The sequence below is a fragment of the Dipodomys merriami genome, unplaced genomic scaffold, assembly GCF_024711535.1.
Source record: "Dipodomys merriami isolate MVZ:Mamm:240054 unplaced genomic scaffold, mDipMer1.0.p SCAF_3, whole genome shotgun sequence".
NCBI classification, from domain to species: domain Eukaryota; kingdom Metazoa; phylum Chordata; class Mammalia; order Rodentia; family Heteromyidae; genus Dipodomys; species Dipodomys merriami.
In genome coordinates this window covers 57,324,079-57,331,756 of record NW_027204492.1, presented here as the reverse complement: position 1 = coordinate 57,331,756, position 7,678 = coordinate 57,324,079, and the positions used below count along the sequence as shown (strand labels likewise).

General features: G+C 39.0%; 1 long non-coding RNA gene across 1 annotated transcript; it reads left to right on the top strand.

The window, feature by feature from the left end:
* Positions 1–1,800: 1,800 nt before the first annotated feature.
* LOC138839481 (uncharacterized) lies at positions 1,801–5,527 on the top strand. The gene is made up of 4 exons (XR_011375982.1): positions 1,801–1,964; positions 2,402–2,487; positions 4,639–4,776; positions 5,331–5,527. It is a non-coding gene; the product is annotated as an uncharacterized lncRNA (long non-coding RNA).
* The last annotated feature ends 2,151 nt before the right edge of the window (positions 5,528–7,678 follow it).

Below are 7,678 nucleotides of genomic sequence, written 5' to 3'. Positions count from 1 at the left end.
AAAAGAGGATGAAGGCTAAGGCAAGGCCAAGGTCCAGGACCAGGGCTAAGGGTAGGGGCAGGGGCAGGGCAAGGGAAATGCCAGGGTTAGAGGCAAGCCAGGTCTGTGGACAGAGCCAGGGCTGTAGCAGGGGCATGGGCAAGGGAAAGGACGAAGGAGAGGGCTAGGGCTAGGGCAAAACCTGGGCAAGGGCAAGGGCCAAGGCTAGAGTGAGAGGGCAAAGAGCCAGGGTGAAGATCAGGGCCAGGGCCATCGCAAAGGTGAGAGTAAGGGTGAGGTGAGAGAGAAAGACAAACAGAAAGACAGACAGAGACAGAGACAGGGACAGTCAGAATGGGGTCAAAGGGTTGGGATTGGGATCATGGCTGGAGCCAAGGCTGGGGATCCTGAGAAGGAGCAAGGTGAGAGTGAAGACCAGGGCAGACTGAGATTGGGGCCTGGGCCAGGGCTGGAGTATGGGCTCCGTAAGAGCAAGGACCCAGGCAGGGGACTGGGTGCTGGAGGTAGGGGGCAAGTAACAAGAGTAGGACAGGAGAGGGCAAGGGTGAGTAGCAGGCTAGGATGAGGGCCAAGGCCACAGCCAGGGGGAGAGGCAAGTTGAGAGCCAGGGGAAGGGCAAGGGCTATGGTCAGGGCAAGAGAAATGGAGAGAGTTTTGGCCAGGGCCAGGGTGAAAGCAAGAGCAGGCTGTGGCCACAAAGAGGCCTGGGCAAGTGCCAGATGAGGGTCAAGGTAAGAGTGAGGTTGAGGGCCAATGTTAGGACCAGGGTGCAACTGAAGTGAGGGTTGGGGCTGCAGCTGAAGCAAGGGGTAAGTGGAGAGGGACAGAGAAAGAGAGAGAGAAAGTGAGATAGATTTAGAGAGAGAAAAAAAGAGAAGCGTGATTGAGTCTTGTGCAGGCTGCAGGGTTGTTGTTGTTTTTTTGTTTGTTTGTTTTTGTTTTTTTTTTTGTCAGTTGTAGGGCTTGAACTCAGTGCCTGGGCACTGGCATTGTCCCTGAGTTCTTCTGCTCAAGGCTAGTGCTCTACCACTTTGAGCCACAGCACCACTTCTGGTTTTTGAGTTGTTAATTGGAGATGAGTCTCCTGGGAGCCAGGCGCCAGTGGCTCACGACTTTAATCCTAGCTACTCAGGAGGCTGAGATCTGAGGATCAGGGTTCAAAGCCAGCCCGGGCAGCAAAGTCCGTGAAACTCTGACCTCCAATAAACCACCAGAAAACCAGAAGTGGCACTGTACCTCAAGTGGTAGAGCACTAGCCTTGAGCTGAAGAACTGAGGGACAGCACTCAGGCCCAGAGTTCAAGACCCAAGACCGACAAAAAAAAAAAAAAAAAAGAGTCTCCTGGGGATTTCTGCCCGGGCTAGCTTTGAATCAAGATCCTCAGATCTTATCCTCCAGAGTAGCTAGACTTACAGGCATGAGCCACTAGCACCTGTCCTGGGCTTCAGAGTTTTAAGGGAATGAACACAGGGGAGGGGTGAGACTGTTGGAGAAAAATGGAGCTGTGGCTGATTGGTATCTGAGTCTGGTGTTAGTTACAGGAAATTGAAACTGAAGTCCCACTGTGCCTAGGGCAGAGAGGTCTGAGGCAAAGTCTGTTTCCTTGTTCCCATTATATACTGCTTTTCCTTGCTTAGTAGAAAAACAGGAAAAGAGAGGTGGCCCCTTTAAGACTTCAGGAAGGAGGTGTTTAGTCACCCTTACATCAGTTCACTGTTACTTCAGCCTACTATGACATCAGAGAGCAAGCCCCTAAAAGACAGCTACTGGCTTGGGCACAGATCATTTAGGCTTATCTGGCTAAGCTGCACTGAGAAGACTTGTTTATTCGTAGACATGGTCTTTTTTCTATGTGTATTTGTGGCATTTTACTTTATCCTAAAGAAAATTGCAAAGAGAAAGCAGAAAAGAAGAGCTGAACAACTGAAAAAGAAAAATCTCTAAGCCTGGAGGAAAAATATATGGTTTGTTTTTTTTTTTAATATTTGTAGACCTTTTCAGATGAAATTTAGCCAATTTTCTTCCCTGATGTAATTGTTAGTTCAAGGTTCTCTACCTCCTAAAAGTTGTTATGAGGATGTTTTCCCACACTATAAGTTCAAATGGGAATTTAAATTTAATCTTTTTGGTTTGACCACTTAATGTATTTCTCACTTGTATTTCTCTTTCAGTAGGCCTTTCTTTATAGATAAATAGGTAGATGCATAGTTAAGTACATAGATACATTAAAGTTATTGGTATATTTAATGATTAACCTGTCATTATATGCCAATTTCTAGGAGTAGGCCTTAGAACCTTCTTGATGCAATATTAGCATGGAGAGTCAATGTAAGCTAGTATTACATGTAAATTTTCCTTAAAATTGTGACTAATTTTTATCCCTCTCTTAATGGATATGCAGAGCCACATCTGGAGTTCATCTACACCAGTGGCCACTCCTTTAAATGATCCATCTCTTCCAACTCGATTATTTGGAAAAAATTACAAGTAAGCTGTCAGTCTCAAGATGGAAGTTAAAGCCTGTAAATATTGAAAAAAAGACATAATTTAGAAATAATTTGATTGGGTACTTTTAATTTACATATTTAGTGTAGTAAAAGATAAAATTACAGAAAGGGACATAGTAGGAAATGATGCTTTAAATTACAAATATCTACATAATTGTGTTTCTTCCAGAATTAAAAAAATAGCTGTTTAACACATTTTCTAAGAAGAAAAATTCAGTTTGAGAAAAATTAACTTGTAGGGGCTGGGAAGGTGGCTCAGTGGTAGAGTGCTTGCCTTGCATGCATGAGGCCCTGGGTTCGATTCCTCAGCACCACATAAGCAAAAAAAAAAACAGGAAAGAAAAATTAACTTGTAAAATTTTAAAATTGTACTTTCTTCATTTATCTGTGTATCACAATTCTCAAATATTCTGAGAATATGTGAAATATTCTCTAACAAAGTCTTAGTTGTGTGATAAATAGAATAAGATAGTTGTAAATATAAATGAATAATGATTTAGTTCTTTATGAGGATGCTACTATTTATGTCTTATATAAATCTAATGTAAGTCCAAAAGACAACTATTTTCTTGGTACAAAAAAATCATAGCAACCTATTTTTTATACATTTTTATTGTAAAAATACTGTACAAAGGGGTTATAGTTAAATGAATAAGGTAAAGATTACGTTTCTTATAGAACATTGTTGCCGCCTCCTTTGTTTTTCCCCTACCATCCCTTCTTTCCCCACCTCCCCAACTACTCCCCCCACCCCCACCCCCGCCGAAGTTCTAAAGTTCGTTTTCAACATAGTGTCTTATACATCTCATTGTTAAAATGGGTCAGCCTGTATCCCTATTTAAGCATTTTGTTTTTTCCCTTCCCTTCCCCAAATTGAAAAGTATATATAAGATGCGGGGCACTGGAATCAAATGCGGTGAAAACAGGGTTTATACCGTTGGAGAGGAACATACCAAAGAAACCAAAAAAAGTACTGCATTGTTGATGGGAATGTAAACTTGTTCACCACTTTGGAAAGCAGTATGGAGGTTCCTCAAAAGACTTCACATAGAGCTCCCCTATGACCCAGCAATCCTTCTTTTGGGCATTTACCTAAACAATCACAAACAAGGCTATACTAAAGCTACCAGCACAACTATATTTATCGCAGCATTATTTACCATAGCTAAGATAGGGAAGCAACCCAGATGCCCCTCAGTAGATTAATGGATCGAGAGAGAGAGAGAGAGAGAGAGAGAGAGAGAGAGAGAGAGAGAGAGAGAGAGAGAGAGAGAGAGAGATTCTATGCCTCCATCAGAAAGAATGACATTGCCCCATTTGTTAGGAAATGGAAAGATTTGGAAAAAATTAATAAGTGAAGTAAGCCAGGCCCAAAGAAACATAGGTCCCATGGTTTCCCTTATCTGCAATAAATAGTATATGTCTAGGACAAGCAGAAAAGCCCAAAAGCTATGTACATATGACCATATAAGATGATGTTAAGTGAAATGAACCCCAAGATAGGGACACAAATGGTTTTTTATTTCTTGCTATTGTTTTTAACATATTTATAGCAACCTATTTTATCATAATGTTTAACCTTGCAGGTTAACTTTGCAGCCTCAAAGCCTGACTCAGGGCCTGGTAACTCTTAGCATTTTTTTTTTTTTTTTTTGTCGGTCGTGGTCTTGAACTCTGGGCCTGGGCGCTGTCCCTCAGCTCTTCAGCTCAAGGCGAGCGCTCTACCACTTGAGCTACAGCGCCACTTCCGGTTTTCTGGTGGTTTATTGGAGATAGGAGTCTCACGGTCTCTCCTGCCCGGGCTGGCTTTGAACCTCCATCCTCAGATCTCAGCCTCCTGAGTAGCTAGGATTACAGGCGTGAGCCACCAGCGCCCGGCTACTCTTAGCATTTTTGCTCAAGGCTATGGGTCTACTACTTGAGCCACTGCTCCACTTCTGTTTTTTGGTGCTTAATTGGAAGTAAAAGTCATTCAGACTGTCCTGCGCAGGCTGGCTTTGAATTGAAATCCTCAGATCTCAGCCTCCTGAGCAGTTATGATTAGAGGTGTGAGCCACCAATGCTCAGCTTGAGTGGTTATTGATTTTTAAGTATTCTAAAATATTTTCTGTTTATTCTTTATTTAAAATAGCATTATGTCTCCTGATCACAAAGACATGAGTATTTACACCAACTCATATAATAACTGGATGGCTCTCCAAGAACAGCTAAACCTGAAGGAAATTGTGGAACCAAGTATTCTTTAACTGTGAACACCAATCCTCTTTTTGTATGTATTATATATTTCAATATCTATGTATAGTTATCCTCACTATAACCAGAGGACAGGCAGCATAATTAATACTAAGTTTATGTAGTATATAATACTATATAGTATATAGTACATAGGATATATATAGAGTAAATACTATACTACACAGACTATAATATATAGATTGGTATTTAGTTAAAGTAAAATATTACTGAATATTAATGTGAACTTTGCTACTATATTATCAAAAATAGAAATATTTGGGGTTTTTACATAAATTTCTACATATTTATTTCTTTAATGCAGAGGCAGTAGATTGTGCCCTATTTAAGTCAGTTTGGAATAACTGCATTACACATATACCATTTAATATTTATTTAAAACTGGCCAAGTATTTATTTTCTAAAAAAAAATCTTCATATGGTATTATAGTTACATATGTGTAATGTTAGATAAACATTTATAGAATAACTCATAATATGTCTAATTTTCCAGAATGTAAGTATATTTAAGTAATATAGCTTTTATTAAATATTATTTAATCATATTTGATATTTTAACTTTTCTTGCAGAATGGTCCTGCAACCAGAGCAACAAAATCAACTGGCTATCAGAGAGAGAGAGAATACTTTGGATATCTAGGTTTGGGGGAGCCAGAAGTCCCTTATTGAATGAACTATGCACAGACAAATCAAAACTATTAAGTTCTGTGTAGAAAAAAATGTATATTTCCTTTATGTGATCTTGTGATCATTTTAAACATCTTAGAAATAAAAGGGGAAAATGACTATGTTTATGATTTATCTTTATTCTAAATACTTTCTGCATTTATGTCATGTCGTTATTTTCTTTATGTTATATGGGAATTCGTTCGTGAGTTACAGAGAAGCCAAATTTTGAGAGGCTGAGTCGTGACTCTCTTAGAAAGCTGGTGACTGCGAGTAGACTCCTGCCCCCCCCCCAAAAAAAAATTGCAGCACTTTAATACTGTTAAGAAACTGAGACACAAGGGTAGTAAAGAAAGAGCAGAAAAACAAACAGACCAGATCAATTCTAATGGAGACCTGAGAAGAGTCAGGAGACAGGAGGCATGGCAATGTCCACAGGGGTCAAAGGGCCAAAATAGTATCATGGTTAGGGGGTAGGATAGGGTCACAGGGAGCTCAAGATTTCAAAGAGTCTCATGAGTTCACGGTACAGGTACAGGTCTGGCAGGTCTCGGAACCTATTGTCCAAGTTCCCACCCTTGCTTCTAAGAATTCAGGTGTCTATCACCTGGGCGTGGGGATAGGGAGGTAGAACATTAACTCTAGAGTTTTTAGAAAGTTCCCATTATCCACCAAGGTGCCCAGATGGTGGCACTTAGACTCAATATCCATATTTCATTTACACCTTAAACTTTTTCCATTCCCCTTCAAGAGCAAAAAACTTCGATTTGCAAACTCTGACCTTACTAGTTCAGTAAAGGTGTCAGATACTTATCTCCAAATGTCAGCATAATTCTTGTTTATTAATATATGTATTTTTATAAAGCATTTACTAAAATTCATGAAAGATTAGTTGCAAGTTTCTTGTAAAAGACAATACGTACTTTACAGTTATGGGGTAAGTCTAAAGAATTATACCAAATGAATTTAGTTAATTGTACTTGATAAATGCAATTTATTTATAAATTCATTCATGAAAGTAAACATTTTTCCAGCTGATTTCTTTAAAGTGAGCGGTAAAATGGAATAACCGTAAGGATAATTTCCTCATATCTTTCCTGTTGTTCTTTTCCCCTTTCTTTAAAAGACACTTTATTGATTATGTGCCAAATAGTTGCTAAGGTACAGAAATGAATCTGAGAGAGTCCATGGAGGTTAGGCTGGCCATAGAAACAGATAAATTTCAATTATTAATTTATATTGTCATAAATGTAATTACAAAAATGCATACAAGAAAAAAGCAAAAGAATAACAGTTCAGAAAGAAGTATAATGGTAGAAAAAGGCCAATTTTAAAGTGATGTCTAGGTTGTTTAAAAAATACGAGTCAGATTTATGAGTGAGGGCTGGGAGAGAGTTTTTAAGAATCAGAATGAGGAAAAACAGAGATGAAAAATATGGAGTATGAAGGAACTGGAAATACTGCTTGAGTACAACAAAAGAAGAAAAAAAGACAACCAAATACAAGACCATGAAGAGTCTTACATTCCATGTTAAGGAAATTCAACTCAATCTCATTGGCAATGGGTCTCTGCAATCATCGGTTTTGTTTTGCTATGAACAAATACTTGAGTACTTTATAATGAAAAAAAGATTTATTAATCTCATAGCTCTAGACACTCTAAAACATGGCAACTTCTTCTGGGCTCTGGTGAGCTTTGGAGATCAGAGCAGATAGCATAGCATTATGGTGTGAACATATACAAGGAGAGATCACAACATAATACAAGAATCAAGACACCTAATAAAGGCTTTACTTGGTTTTTTTTCTATAAAAATTGTTTCTTGAAAAACTAATTCGATCTATGAGACCAGCATTGATCTCTTCTAAGGATGATCCCCACTGACTTAACTTTCACAAGGCCTTGGCTCTTAAAAGATACTTCCACCTCAATATGATCACATTGGGGTCCAAGCACATGACCCCTGTGGAACACATTTAGACAATGTCAAAACAATAGCAGGCTCTATTGAAAAATTTTACATACTCATAAAATTTATATTTTAGACAGTTCACTCTAAGGTAGTTGTGGCAGACAGATTTAAAGGGGATAATATTAGAAGCAGGGCACTCAGAAGGCAAGTGTGATGAGTCTCATAACTGAACAAGTGAAGAGAAAAACTGAGAAGAAAGACAGATTGAAATAGTTTTTGGAAAGTAAATTGGCAGGGGGGGGGCCTTTAAGGTAGCACAGATTGGAGAAAGAATTTTAA